We start from the raw sequence: 13305 nt of genomic DNA, 5'->3' as shown, positions 1-13305 counted from the left end.
TAGTCTACTTAAGCTAAACTTTAGGCATCTAATCATTAATTTCTTTTATTAATTATTATGATGCAACCTAGAAAAAATGATCACAAGCTTCTCTCCATGTAAAATAGCTGTGAACCAGACCAACAACCCTTTATATCATTCCTCTTGCTTGGAACAATGGTGGATTTGTGTAGATTCCCATGGATATTGGAGCAATATTTGCTGGTGATGGTGAATTTTTTTTGGACTTCCAACATTTTCTGCAATTTTCCTGGCTCGTGGTGCTTCTTCCTACACACGCCACATGGACTTCTTTTTTATGACCTCCATCACATGCCTTTTTATTGGCCACTGGATTTTTATCTAGCACCGGCCCTTTGTCTGGCATTGTGTTTCTGGCGGTTGGATATTTTTCCTGATAAGGGTCATTTTTCAGGCTTTTTTTTGCCTCAATAGTCGTTTGATCGTCAAATTTGGGCTTGTCTGTTGCTGACATTAGTGCCACATCAGCATTGCATCACCACTTCCTGTCACCTCGTTAGCCTCTGTTTGGACCTACCTTCACCTTTTTTCTCATATCTCGGGCATACAGACTCTATTTTTTGCAAATGAGTGCTAAGTGTTCCATTTATTCTCATGAGAGATGGATTCATGTTGAATCACTACTCATGAAACATGGGTCATCGAGTTTGACTCAAAAATCACATAGTTAAATCATGATATTCACATCACGACTCAAAATTTTGTTTTCCAATTTTCACCACTTGATCAGACACATTTTCTAAACTGCATAACCAAACACACTCCAATGGCTACTCATAAAAAATATGTCCAAGATCAGCCATATTTTTTCAACTACATAACCAAACACACTCCCATGGCTACCCATAGAAAACACGTCCAGGATTACCACTCTTGAAATATTGCTATAATGATGCATTGAATGAGTGCTAGCTTTTACATAAATAAATAAATAAACTCCATTGGTGACAACTTTACCCTACTCAAGAAGCAAATTCTTATGTTTCTTCAAATGTTTCCTATAATTAATAATTGTAACGGAAGAAACATTTAAATGTCACTAAAGTTTCCAGAGAGGTTGGCTTCATAGCAACTGACCACCTAATCTTCCTTTCTTGCCAAAATAAAATCTTTTATATAGATAGAAGACAAAGCCTACATACAACATCACAACAATATAACAAGATATCCAATTGACCCTATTCAAAAAAGGGCATAAACAGCAATGTTTGTGCATCTTGCAAATCTTAAAATTGATTAGAGAGTAGACTAAAAACTCAAATACCAAACTTAATTTTGGCTAGTATATTATGTATAATAAACCAAGTAAACATGGTGCACATAATTTTACTATTACTTTCCCAGAACGTTTCTCCTTCAAAGTTTGTAGCTTGCATGTAAAATTGTAAACAAACCAATCTCAGACACAGATACAATTCTCTGATGAGACACCTACAGGAAGTAAGCCCTGTGTTCTACCCACATTGAATTGACTTATGAAGGGTTCCACGAAAGAAACTATTGCTGCAATTATTTTGTCGGGTGATCCCATACAACTGAAATATCAGAATAAAAATAGTCTGCATCCTAAAGTGGACAACACCAATTGCTTTGGAAGTTCAACCCACACTGAATGACTTATGAAGGGTTCCACGAAAGAAACTATTGCTGCAATTATTTTGTCAGGTGATCCCATACAACTGAAATATCAGAATAAAAATAGTCTGCATCCTAAAGTGGACAACACCAATTGCTTTGGAAGGCAGTTTCAGAGATTTTTTTGGTCAGGGGTCTGACACTCTGCAGAATGTGCCCAAATTTTATCATTGCCGAACTGGCAGCCTTGCGTCCACTCAAATTTTCTCTGGCAGCAGCTTCTCAAATAAAATTCTTGCAAATGGCTGTCAAATTTTATAGTTGTGGTAACTCCACATAATTTTGCAATTCATGCAGCCAAGTGACCCAAAAAAGCCTGCTACATTGCCACTCCGCCTAAGCCACTGGTTTAAAAATATCAGACCACTCAATGTGACCTCTAAGCTAGTAATTATCATTACACCAAACCCATTTCACCCTACCAATATTAAAAGTGAAAATGTCACTAGGAAGCTAAATAAATTCTAGCCTGCCCCTGCCTGACCGTCAGAGATGGAAATAACATGTTCAATTGCAAGGCTAGGACTGCTTGCGTACCCTATGTCGAACCTACAGTAGAGTCTTGGCTGTGCCCCCATGCTCAGACTCCCTGCTGGGCTTCCTTGCTCACAGGTCTTAGATGTTGGACTCAGGGAAGGATGAAGTCCCCAGATTTGTGGCAGATTTGTGGCCTCACTGGTTTGTAGCTTTAGATAAAAGCAAAATATTACCAATAAAAAAACAAATCCAACCTACCTTGAAGATAAATTAAAATAACAGATCTAGAAAAGTAACTTCCATGTCAGTAAAATGATCCCAAACTCCTACATGCAACTTCTGCACTACACCAAGACGCAACAAAAATATGTATGAACAATAACGAGAGCAACAAAATGACCCAGAATGCACAATAACTTTAGATTTCAACAGCTGATCTTGGCCAATGAACTATTTGTATAGCTTCTATGGATTTGGTTAAAAACAGAGATCAAAACCTATTCTACAGAGTATTATTTATTCTGTGATCATTAAACAACTTTGTATGAGACAAATGGAAAGCAAAAAGCACGCTTAGATGATTACTGATTTTAGAATTCAATATCTATACTACTGACCAAAATTCCTGAACTTAATGACTACCATGTTCCTTAAAACTGCCCCTAATCGAAAATTTTGCAGCACCATGAATCACATTTCACACTATGATTCACATTTCAATTTGTGACCTCTTCAGTTACGATTCACAATTTGTAGTACGTACAATACATACTATTTAAAAATCCGACCAATGCCAGGAAACCTAGCCAAACTATCAACTTCTATTATATCATTACCAAGGCAAACTTAAATGAATGTTTAATACTCCATTTATTACAAACCTTAACAATAGAGCTTAAATACCCTAACTACTACAAACCCTAGCGCCCAAGAGTTTTTCATCTAAATTTTCGAATTTTCTTGATTCAATAAACCGTACGAGTTCCAAACAAAAGCAAAACGCTGGATTGCCATTTCCTTATTTTTTTCTCAAGCTTGTAATACGTTACTTAAAAAAGGGAAAAAACATAAATTTGAAACAATACTCTTACAGTGAGACCACCAAACAATCCTGCCATGAAAGTTACCCTGACTCTAATGAAAAACCACACACTTACCAGCCGGAATCTTTTTGAAGACGCCAATACATAACCATAACAATATTCTGCTTCAATGTCAGCTGTCCCCTTCCTCTTCAGATGACCAGTTGAGCTATCTGCCATTTCTACGCTCTAAATTTCCCTGCTTATCAAAATATTCAAATAAAAAGTCGTATCAAAGACTGCAAAAGAATAGCTGCAATCGGCCCGCCAAATCAATAAGTCATTCCCTCGCGCCCTATTTATCACATGTCCAAATGGCCAGCCCTTTCTGCTGCAATCTCTCCATTGTTTTAGTTCTCCTATTCTGCTCCTCTTCCATTTCCCGTGGTTTTATGTCCATCAGATGTCTTCCCTACGAATCGGATGCTCTGCTCCTCTTCAAAGCAGGGCTGAATGATTACAACGATCTGAGTTCGTGGGTGAATGGAAAGACTGTTGCACCAACTGGACCGGAATCCCCTGCTCTGAGTTCGTGGGTGAATGGAACAGACTGCTGCACCCTCTGGATGGGCATATCCTGCGACGACAACACCAACCACGTCGTCTCTGTTGTTGAGACAACACTTCTGGTTACTTTTCTTTTGAAGCGGTGATATCTGAGAGCCTCTGCGAACTTCGCTTTCTCACATCACATATTTAGTTTGTTCCAATCGAATCACATATCTAGTTTGTAAATCGGATTGTGATATAATAAAAGATATCGCAGTTATTGAAATATACGCAATGAATGCAAACCAATAACAAAAACAACTAGTTGTTTTAGGGGACGGACAGGTTTACATGAAAGTCTCACATATAATAGCCTATCGGCTAAATATCAAAGAAATTAATAATAATAAACTACAATACAAGACCGACGATTAAATTTGAAGAAAATTGAGTAGTGGACATATTTTATGGTATTGTAAAAATGAAGGGCTTACAAAATCAACTTTTAGTTCTAAGTTTGATTCAAAGATCCCTGAAAACTTGCTAAAAAATTATATGGCAATTCCTCCTGCAATGCTAAGATTTTATATTTTAAACCACTAACTCGAAACTCTAAAATATTCAAGGAACAATACCTAAAACATCCAGGAATCAAAAAACCTAGGACAATCGGTGGAAAAACAACAACAACAAATAACTTCTTAATTTGGCCTCAGAAAATTTCAACAGGATAAAATCACAAATTGCATCAGACAATGTAGGTAATATGAGTTCATCACCGGCCAACAAGAACCTATTACTTCAACAAATCAAATGACTAAACCCTACCGAAAGTAAAGTCAGAAAACAGGCCGCAATTAAAACGACAAAGCTTACAGACTACAGATAATAATATCCCGGCAGAGCTCGCGCTCCGTCAATTTGGTTATGACAGACCACAATACTTTCGCCGGTTTCAGTCTAGGCGATGTAAAGCGCTGTATATGCTATGATTTTGAAAAGCACACCAGTGACTCTAATTTATCGCCATTCGCAGAAGCACCAGACCTACACAAGAAATCCCTAAACCGAAAAGCCAGAAACCCTAACAGATACGAGAACAAAAAAAAATTCCTTAGCCTGAATGAGAACGCCAAACGGAAAAATATTATGCCTGAACCACCATGGAAGTCGATTATATACACTCCGTCACTGCCAAACCTTAAGTAGAGGAACATCTTCGACCCCAAGCAGCGTAAAATTTACAAACCCTAATGGTTACATCAATTTGGGCCTTACAATTCCTAAAATAGCGCTAGGGTTTCACTAAAAGTAACTTCCCTTTCCAAATTAGTGCTCTCATTATCAAAGGTTTGAGGAAACTAAAACATTTTATATGGTGGTGGGTAGAGGAATATGATGGTAGTAATATTCTAAGTCTTCGAGGGTATATTTAGTCAAGGTAATTTCAATTAGGATTATATTTTTGTCTTTTATATAGGTTTGGAATCTTGTGGATCACATTATCAAGAAACTTATTATCATATTTGACAATTGTGTTCAATTATGGAAGGGCAAAATTTAGATTTAAAATTAATTTGTTAAAAATTTACATAAGATTTTTTGTCAAAAAACGGTTATTCTATTTTGATGACAGGGTGGAGATTTAGTTACTAAAAAAATGACATATAAGACAAAGAATCTTTGTTGGTCCAAAATGATTATAGAGGAAGAATAAATGGACAAAACAATAACAACAACATGAGTAACTTAGACTCGTAGAAAATGTAAGAGTTAAGCGTCGATGAAAGAAAAAATATGTAAGAGAAGAGTACAAGATTGTTGTATGGACAAAATAAATAAGTCAAAAGAAAGTCATACTATGACAAAAAGTTAATTTATCATAGACCATAAGAACAGAATTGTGAACATAAATCAAGTAGATGGTAATAATAGTGATGGTTCATTGAGGATTGCATGCATTATCATGGATGTCAAAGGAACAAGTGTAGAATGCCTAAGGAGGAGTAAAAAATGAAAACATGTATATTTGCAACAACAAGGTAGTGAAGATAAGTGGTACTACATCGTGGAATGTGAAACTTAGAATGATATGTGTATCAAGTATAAAGACAATGTAAGAGTGGACAACAACTACCTTGTTTCAAGAGGCAAGACTAGACAAAACAACAAGCCCTTTTTAAGGCCCATCATAGAAGATCTCACATCAAAAAGGTTTAAAATATCATAGGGTTGATTGGGTGGCCCTTGTGTTGTGTGATTGTGTTTGTACTCCACTTTTATGGTGGCTCTTAGTCCCATATATATAGTTTTGTCTACTATTATAATGACCCTTAAATATTAGTTTGTATTTTAAAGTTATTATTGATGTAGAGAAAAAATAAAGATGGTAAAGTTTGTCCTAGAGTTGGGAAACAAAGTAGGTTTGTTGTAATTGTTTAGGTTTACTACTCACTTCCTCTAAGTATATTGGTCTTCTATTTAAAGTGAGTGCAATGAGGCCACTAAACTCAGTAGCAGGAATAAGATCAAACTTTGATAATCTTGCTCAACATATAGGGGTGTATCTAATGAGTTCTAAAGGCATAAGAAGGTTGGAGAGATAAGGCATGTTTGAGTTGTTAGAGTTGAAAGTTAGCCTTGCATGAAGTTATTAAGGGTTGCAAAGGGTTGTTGAAGCTTTGTGGGTGGGAATGTTCCATTTAAGGTGGTCAATTAGTATCAAAATAGTCCAACTTTCCACACAAGGTAATAATTAAACATCGGGCCATATCATAATTATAACTCAGTCATGTGCCTTTTGATTAATAAATTATTTTCCTTGACTCTTCTCCCAACATCATGTTACCTCCTATATTCCAAAATACCTTTTTCATGTTGCAATGCATTAAATTATTCTTGTACTATTGATATTTTGTATAAGGATCACTTGTAAGGCACAGGTGTTTTAGAATCCTTTAAATGACTTGGATTTCTTAGGTATAATACAAAAATAAAATTAATGCCACAAATGTCTGCCCCTAGATTTTTTATATTAAATGTTTAGTCTCTATCATGTGTTTGATCCATAGAATTTAGTACATTTATATAATCCATTCTAACTTTCATATTCTCTTTTTAAATTTCATAAGTTAAACCCTCGTATCATTGCCAATACAACTAGAAACCAAAATCTCAAAGGCTTTAGGCTAACAAGGAGGATACAACCATCTCAAGGAGCAAATTGAGGGTCATGACAAAGAATAGAAAGGTTGGCCTATAGCTAGCAATGTCGTAATTGTAAAATGGTTGAGGACCTAGATAAGAGACTTGATCTATTGGAAATTTGTGATCATCGTTAAAGAGTGTGACTAGGGACTTGTATTATCAACTGGACTATAATTCCTATGGAACAAAAATATACACGTGATATATGTTTTTGAAATTAAAAGTGACCAAAAACAAGGGGGTCGGTCCATATACAATCAAAAAGCTGGTAACCAACACATTACCAACTAGAAACACCAGCAGACAAAAGAAAAACTAAGCAAGGTTCCAAAAGTCTGCAAAAACAACCATAGACTAGCAGCTAAGCTAACACCATAAAGGAAATAAACTAACTACAAAAGTTTCACAAAAACCAAAATGGCAACTAGACCAACCCAAGTCGTAATTATAGCTAAAAACCAACAAAACCAACACTACTAGTAAGGCATTAAGAGTCTTGGATCCAAAGATACTAGTAACTGATAAAAACATAAAAAACTTAGTCTTCATTTTTCCCCTTCCCCTTTGCCTGTAGTAGGATCTGAGCCCAGTCATCGACAAGGAACTTGAAGAGCAACTTATGGTCCTCCATATCCAAGCCCATGTCCTCCTTTTCCTGTGCCAACAATTGAAGGGTAGTGGCAACAGCATGGGTAACTTTAAGGCCGAATTTGGAAAAGGTAAAGAACCCCTCCTCCAAAGCTTCACCCTTTTTTCCAGGTACATGTATTGCTCCTCCATCACCTCGGTCCCATCCTTAGGCCCCGCTTCACCCTTTACAACATCCTCCTTCATTTTCTGCACCTATAATTTATCCTGCAAAACCCATGGCTTAGAGGAAGCCTTCGAATTATCCTTAATAGGGGATGAAATGGTTATGGGGGAATTATCCCTCGTGTTGTTCTCCTCACAAAAGGTAATGGGATTGAGGGGGAAGCTGGTAGACACATGGGTGGTCTTAGTTTTCACCGCTTTTCCAACAGATGCCTAGATTTGAGTATCATCCACCGAATTGTCCCCAGAGTTAAAACTTTTCTCCCCCTCCTCATTACCATCATCCTTCTTTGATTTGGAAATATCTTCCTCCTCCATTCTATCACTATTATTTCCAAAACTATCTTCCTCAACCTCCTCAACTAGGTATCTAATGGACTTCTGTTTGCTCCTAGCCTAGGTCTGAGCAAGCCTACCAGATCTTCTCCTAGCTTTACCCCTAGTTTCCTCCCCCGAATCCTCTCCAACAACCTCCACCAATTTTTCAATTTTTATCTTCTTGTTTCCCTTTTGTTCCATGACTATATCAGGTTTTTTCTTTTTCTTATTTTCCTTACTAGGGGATGGCATGGGGGTACGAATTTTCATCCCCGTACTTGAGCTCGGGGGGGAGTTCTGACCATGGTGTGGGTTTGCCACAACCACCTCTCTAGGGGGGCCCAAGGCGAGGTGAAACTGATAAAGGTAGAAGATTAAGCCTTGATGAATTATGGTGAAATTTAAACCTTTACTCTGTTTTTCCCTAACATCAGTAACCATGTCCTTAAGAGAATGCAGTAGAAAAAAAGGAATAGAAATGAAATCCCTATTTCTAAAATGGTTCAACAGAGGGAAATGGTAGTAATAGCATACACTAAACTTGCCCTCCAGTGTCAGATACCTCATAAGGACCAGCCATACATCATCCCAGGGGATAGGTAACTTGTCTCTTTTGAACCCTCCTCTGTAATGAATCGGCTCCTCACCCTTCGCGAAGAAGCTATTCATGCTGGCCTCGTCAGTAATTTTGGTAACCTTTCTCCATTTTTTCCCCTTCATGGAGAGGCCATTCGCCATGGCAATAACTTCCTCAGTGACTTGGAAAGTGATAACATTGATGGTAACCTTCCTATCACTCTAGCTATTCACAAATCGGAGCGCGCAATTCTCATCGTACCCAACCATCGACTACATGTAGGGTAAAAAAACCTCTTCCTTCAATAAGAACCAGGTAGCCATTCTGTCCTTCAAATTCTCAATTATCATTGGTTCCAGCCGATTTAGGTCCCCCCCCCCCATACCAATTCCTCCAATTTCTGACACCCCTTCTTCAGTAATACGCATCTAAACCTTTTCAGCTTCAATCTTTCTGTAACTACTCCCTGCCTTAAGCCTTCTGAAAAGATGTAAATAAAATGTGCAGACCCGTGCTTGATGAGCTCCAAAATCCCATACAAAGTTATTATGGGATTCGTGAATGTGTAAAATCATAATTTTCTCACCCCGACGAATTCTGACATCCTAATTAATAATATCTTTCGTACTTCCCTTTGGAAAGTAATTTGAAACTCGCAATGGGTTACCATAATTAAGAAATGACATTTCTCTTAATTCGTAATTACTCCATTTGTCATTTGTTCAGCCATGTCTGCTCTTTATTTCCAAAATGTAATAGTTTAATTTAGCGACCGAAATCGCCATATTGCCAAATTTGGCCTTACTTTTAAAATTTGTAGACATCATCTTGAATTCTTCCTGCCTTTTTCACTAGATATCAACGACCTTATATCTTCGTTGAGATCAGCTAAATTCTCCCAACATGTGATTGCCATAGCATTAAACCCCATGGCAGTCGTCACGTCTGCCCACCTAATTGCCCTCCCGGTAGATGTGCTGCAAGTGGGTTATTTTCATTTCATTCAAGACTTGCTTGATATCCAAAATGATATTTCGAATCTTCCACCCCGATCTAGCACATGTGATATATGTTATCCTTGTTAAAGATTGTTATATATTTAAGAGAGTGTGTGTGTGTGTGTGTGTGTGTGTGTGTGTGTGTGTGTGTGTGTGTGTGTGTGTGTGTGTGTGTGTGTGTGTGTGTGTGTGTGTGTGTGTGTGTGTTGGAAGGATTTAATGGGAAACAAGATATTGAGAGGTTGGGATGAATCGAGATCTTAAACTTTTACTTGCAAAAACAAATTACTAATTTCACACCTAACTCATCTCATATCTTAGATCTAACATCAAAACTGTAATGTTGAAATGAAAATAAAACATAACATCCATGAAAAGTTTCAACACATAACACAAATGATTTGGTTACCCAAAAACAATTCAATGTGAAGGTAAAACTAGGGTGGGGATGAAACGCACAATTCTTCATTTTTGCAACAATAAATTTAACGTATTAGGGTTATAATGTTGATCATAATAGATGATCTACCCGATGAAGGGTTTGCCATGTTAAAAGCATTTAAGATTGTTAAGTCTCACTGTGTTAAAGGATTTTACACTTACAATCAAGTAAGGACTTTGTTAGGATGTTGAAATGAAATTAAAACATAACATCCATGAAAAGTTTCAACACATAACACAAATGATTTGGTTGCCCAGAAACAATTCAATGTGAAGGTAAAACTAAGGTGGGGATGAAACTCACAATTCTTCATTTTTGCAACAATAAATTTAACGTATTAGGGTTATAATGTTGATCATAATAGATGATCTACCTGGTGAAGGGTCTGCCATGTTAAAAGCGTTTAAGATTGTTAAGTCTCACCTGTTAAAGGATTTTACACTTACAATCAAGTAAGGACTTTGTTAGGAGATTCTAAATAGATCTATTAGGATCACTCTATTAAGATATTTGCCCTAACTCAATCTATTAAAATTGATTCAGTACCTGACCCTCAATTTTCTCTAAAAAATAATTTTAGATCTCCTATGTTCAATGTCTCAATCTAATCTCTTGATATGATATCTTTATTATGTCCTTCACTACTTAGATCGCTCTATCTGATCTCCTTTCCAACTTAGTCTTCTTTGCTATATTTTGTCCTTGTTTGCTTCTTCACTTGCGCATTCACCCATTCATTGTTGATCGCTCATTCACCATTCCTTGTCCTCTTCAATCTTAGGGTTAGAGACCTCGTTAAATAGATAGTCTTTGAAAGTTCTAGATCATAATCAATGGTTCACAATTCATCCCTTTTGTCATTTCCCTTATGATTTTATGATTTTATGATTGGTTGATTTGCTTTCCTTAGGATCAATACATTTTGTAAAGATGTGTAAACTCCATCTTAACTATCTCTAGGATCGTTAAATGTTGTATAAAAGTCAACCAAAATAATTTGCATAGGTGTATGTATGATTATAAACTCATGTGACAAAACTAGCTTACTCAGCATTTGAATGTTCTTATGCTCAATCATAACCAACATTCATGGTAGCACTCAGCTTCTACGCACTTGATCTATTATGTTCACTTGAAAAAATTGTCTTACAATTTATTTAGTCTCAACTATGTAAGCTCAACTTATATGTGTGCTCAGCCTCAACTGGGATGCTCGTTAATCTCTGACTTGCTCGGCAAAACAAACAAGTCCTTATGTACTCAACCTTTGCTAGATGACTCAGTCGCAGTGATGACCGTCCAACCTTGCCTAGTATATATATATATATATATACATACATGAATATACATATCTATACATCTCTCTCTCTCTCTCTCTCTCTCTCTCTCTCTCTCTCTCTCTCTCTCTCTCTCTCTCTCTATATATATATATATATATATATATATAGAGAGAGAGAGAGAGAGAGAGCTAGATGTATGTAAAGACACACACATATATATAAATGTGTGTGTGTGCGCGTGCGTATATGTATGTATATATGTAGATGTACACATAAATTTATTCAGATATATACATACATACATATACGTATGTATGTATGTATATGCACATATATATGTGTGTGTGTGTGTATATGTATATACATACATATATATACATGTACATATGTACATACATATATAGAAGTGTATATGTGTGTATATATACACATACACACACATACATATACATATATACACGTGTGTGTGTGTGTGTGTGTGTGTGTGTGTGTGTGTGTTGAATACCTTTTTATGGGATATGTATTCAATCTTTTGTTAAGTTTGTAAAGCCTCTAAAATGAAGTTTTGAAATAAAATATATACCATTATCATAGTGGAGTGTCAAACTTTTTCAAGGATTGAGGTTGCAGACTAAACGTGTGAACACATTTAATATGGTTATTCACAACCAACTTGTGGATCTAAGATAGATTAGGAGATTATGGCTATATCAATCCTTTTTCAACCTTTATGGTTGAATACAGAGAAAATTTAATGTAAATAAATAATTCTTGTTCATCAAGGATCAATAAATATGGACCCAAGCATACTTAAGGAGATGAAACAAGTCAAACTTTAGGGGCCATGGTAGCCTCAAAATAATGTTTATTATATTAGAGGATGGATGTGACTCAGTTTGTATAGATTTTTCACAATGACTATATGAATTAGGAAGCCACCACTTTTATAGTGAGTAAGAGTTACCTTCATCTTGGACATTTCAACCAAGGGTTTGGAAAAGGAGTTAAGTGCACCATTAGCAATGGTAAAAAAACTAAATAAAATTAAGTAGTTAAATTACATTGTTTAAACTTGTCTATAATGATAATATTTAAGTATTATAATTAAAGCACAAGAACTATAATAGTTAGTTCTTAGAATGAGTATAGAGACAACTTCATGGGTTGACATCTAGATGATAAATATACTAAATTTGTGAAAGGGGATAAACATGATTTATAATTGGATTTCCATGTAGTGGTTAGGAAATTCAATATATGTGGCCAAATGGGGATATACTCATGGTTATGTTTTAACTAGAGTAGTAGAGGAACCTCCTTGTTAAAGAGGCCATGAACTTGTTGTTAGAATGTTTAGAATAATCGAAAGGGGGGGGGGGGGGGGGTGAATCAATTATTCAAGGTCCATATGTACCAATTGAGTAAATAAATACTTAAACAACTTCAGATCTTAACATCCATTAGCTTGGTCTTTATAGTAAACTTTCAGTAACATGAACTAGTTGTCCATTATTCTAAATATAACAGACTTGTAGAATGCAAACATTAATAGTAAATCATCACAAATAACATCCACACAAGTTTGGCACTAGGATTTAACGTGGAAACCCAATTTGGGGAAAACCACCAGCAACATGCCACCAATCTTTTCACTCTTTAGAAGTGAGCTCTATTAGGATTCAACCTTGTTAAAGGTTACAAAACACACTATTAAATGTGACCTTGTTAAAGGGTTTAATCACCTTGCTAGGAGTGGGCTTATTAGAGGATTTTAAAACATTCCTTTAGAATGCCACCTTGAGTAAAGGAATTATATATGACTATTAGGTCAACCTTGATTAAAGGATTTCAATATTAATACAATGGTTAAAAAGTAATAGCGAGAATTGATCTGGCACATACAACTCACTTTGCAAATATAGATCTCAATTCAACTCAAATGTTGATCCATTGACTAGCCTTCATT

General features: G+C 36.0%; 1 non-coding gene across 1 annotated transcript; it reads right to left on the bottom strand.

Annotated features, from left to right (window-relative positions):
- Window positions 1–4409: 4409 nt before the first annotated feature.
- Window positions 4410–4490, bottom strand: LOC149551483 (small nucleolar RNA SNORD34). Its single transcript, XR_016353504.1, has one exon. It is a non-coding gene; the product is annotated as a small nucleolar RNA SNORD34 (small nucleolar RNA).
- Between the last annotated feature and the right edge of the window lie 8815 nt (window positions 4491–13305).

Source organism: Cupressus sempervirens, chromosome 6, assembly GCF_028749045.1.
Source record: "Cupressus sempervirens isolate cs-2001-9-10 chromosome 6, ASM2874904v1, whole genome shotgun sequence".
Classification (NCBI taxonomy): domain Eukaryota; kingdom Viridiplantae; phylum Streptophyta; class Pinopsida; order Cupressales; family Cupressaceae; genus Cupressus; species Cupressus sempervirens.
This window is presented reverse-complemented; position numbering and strand designations above follow the sequence as displayed.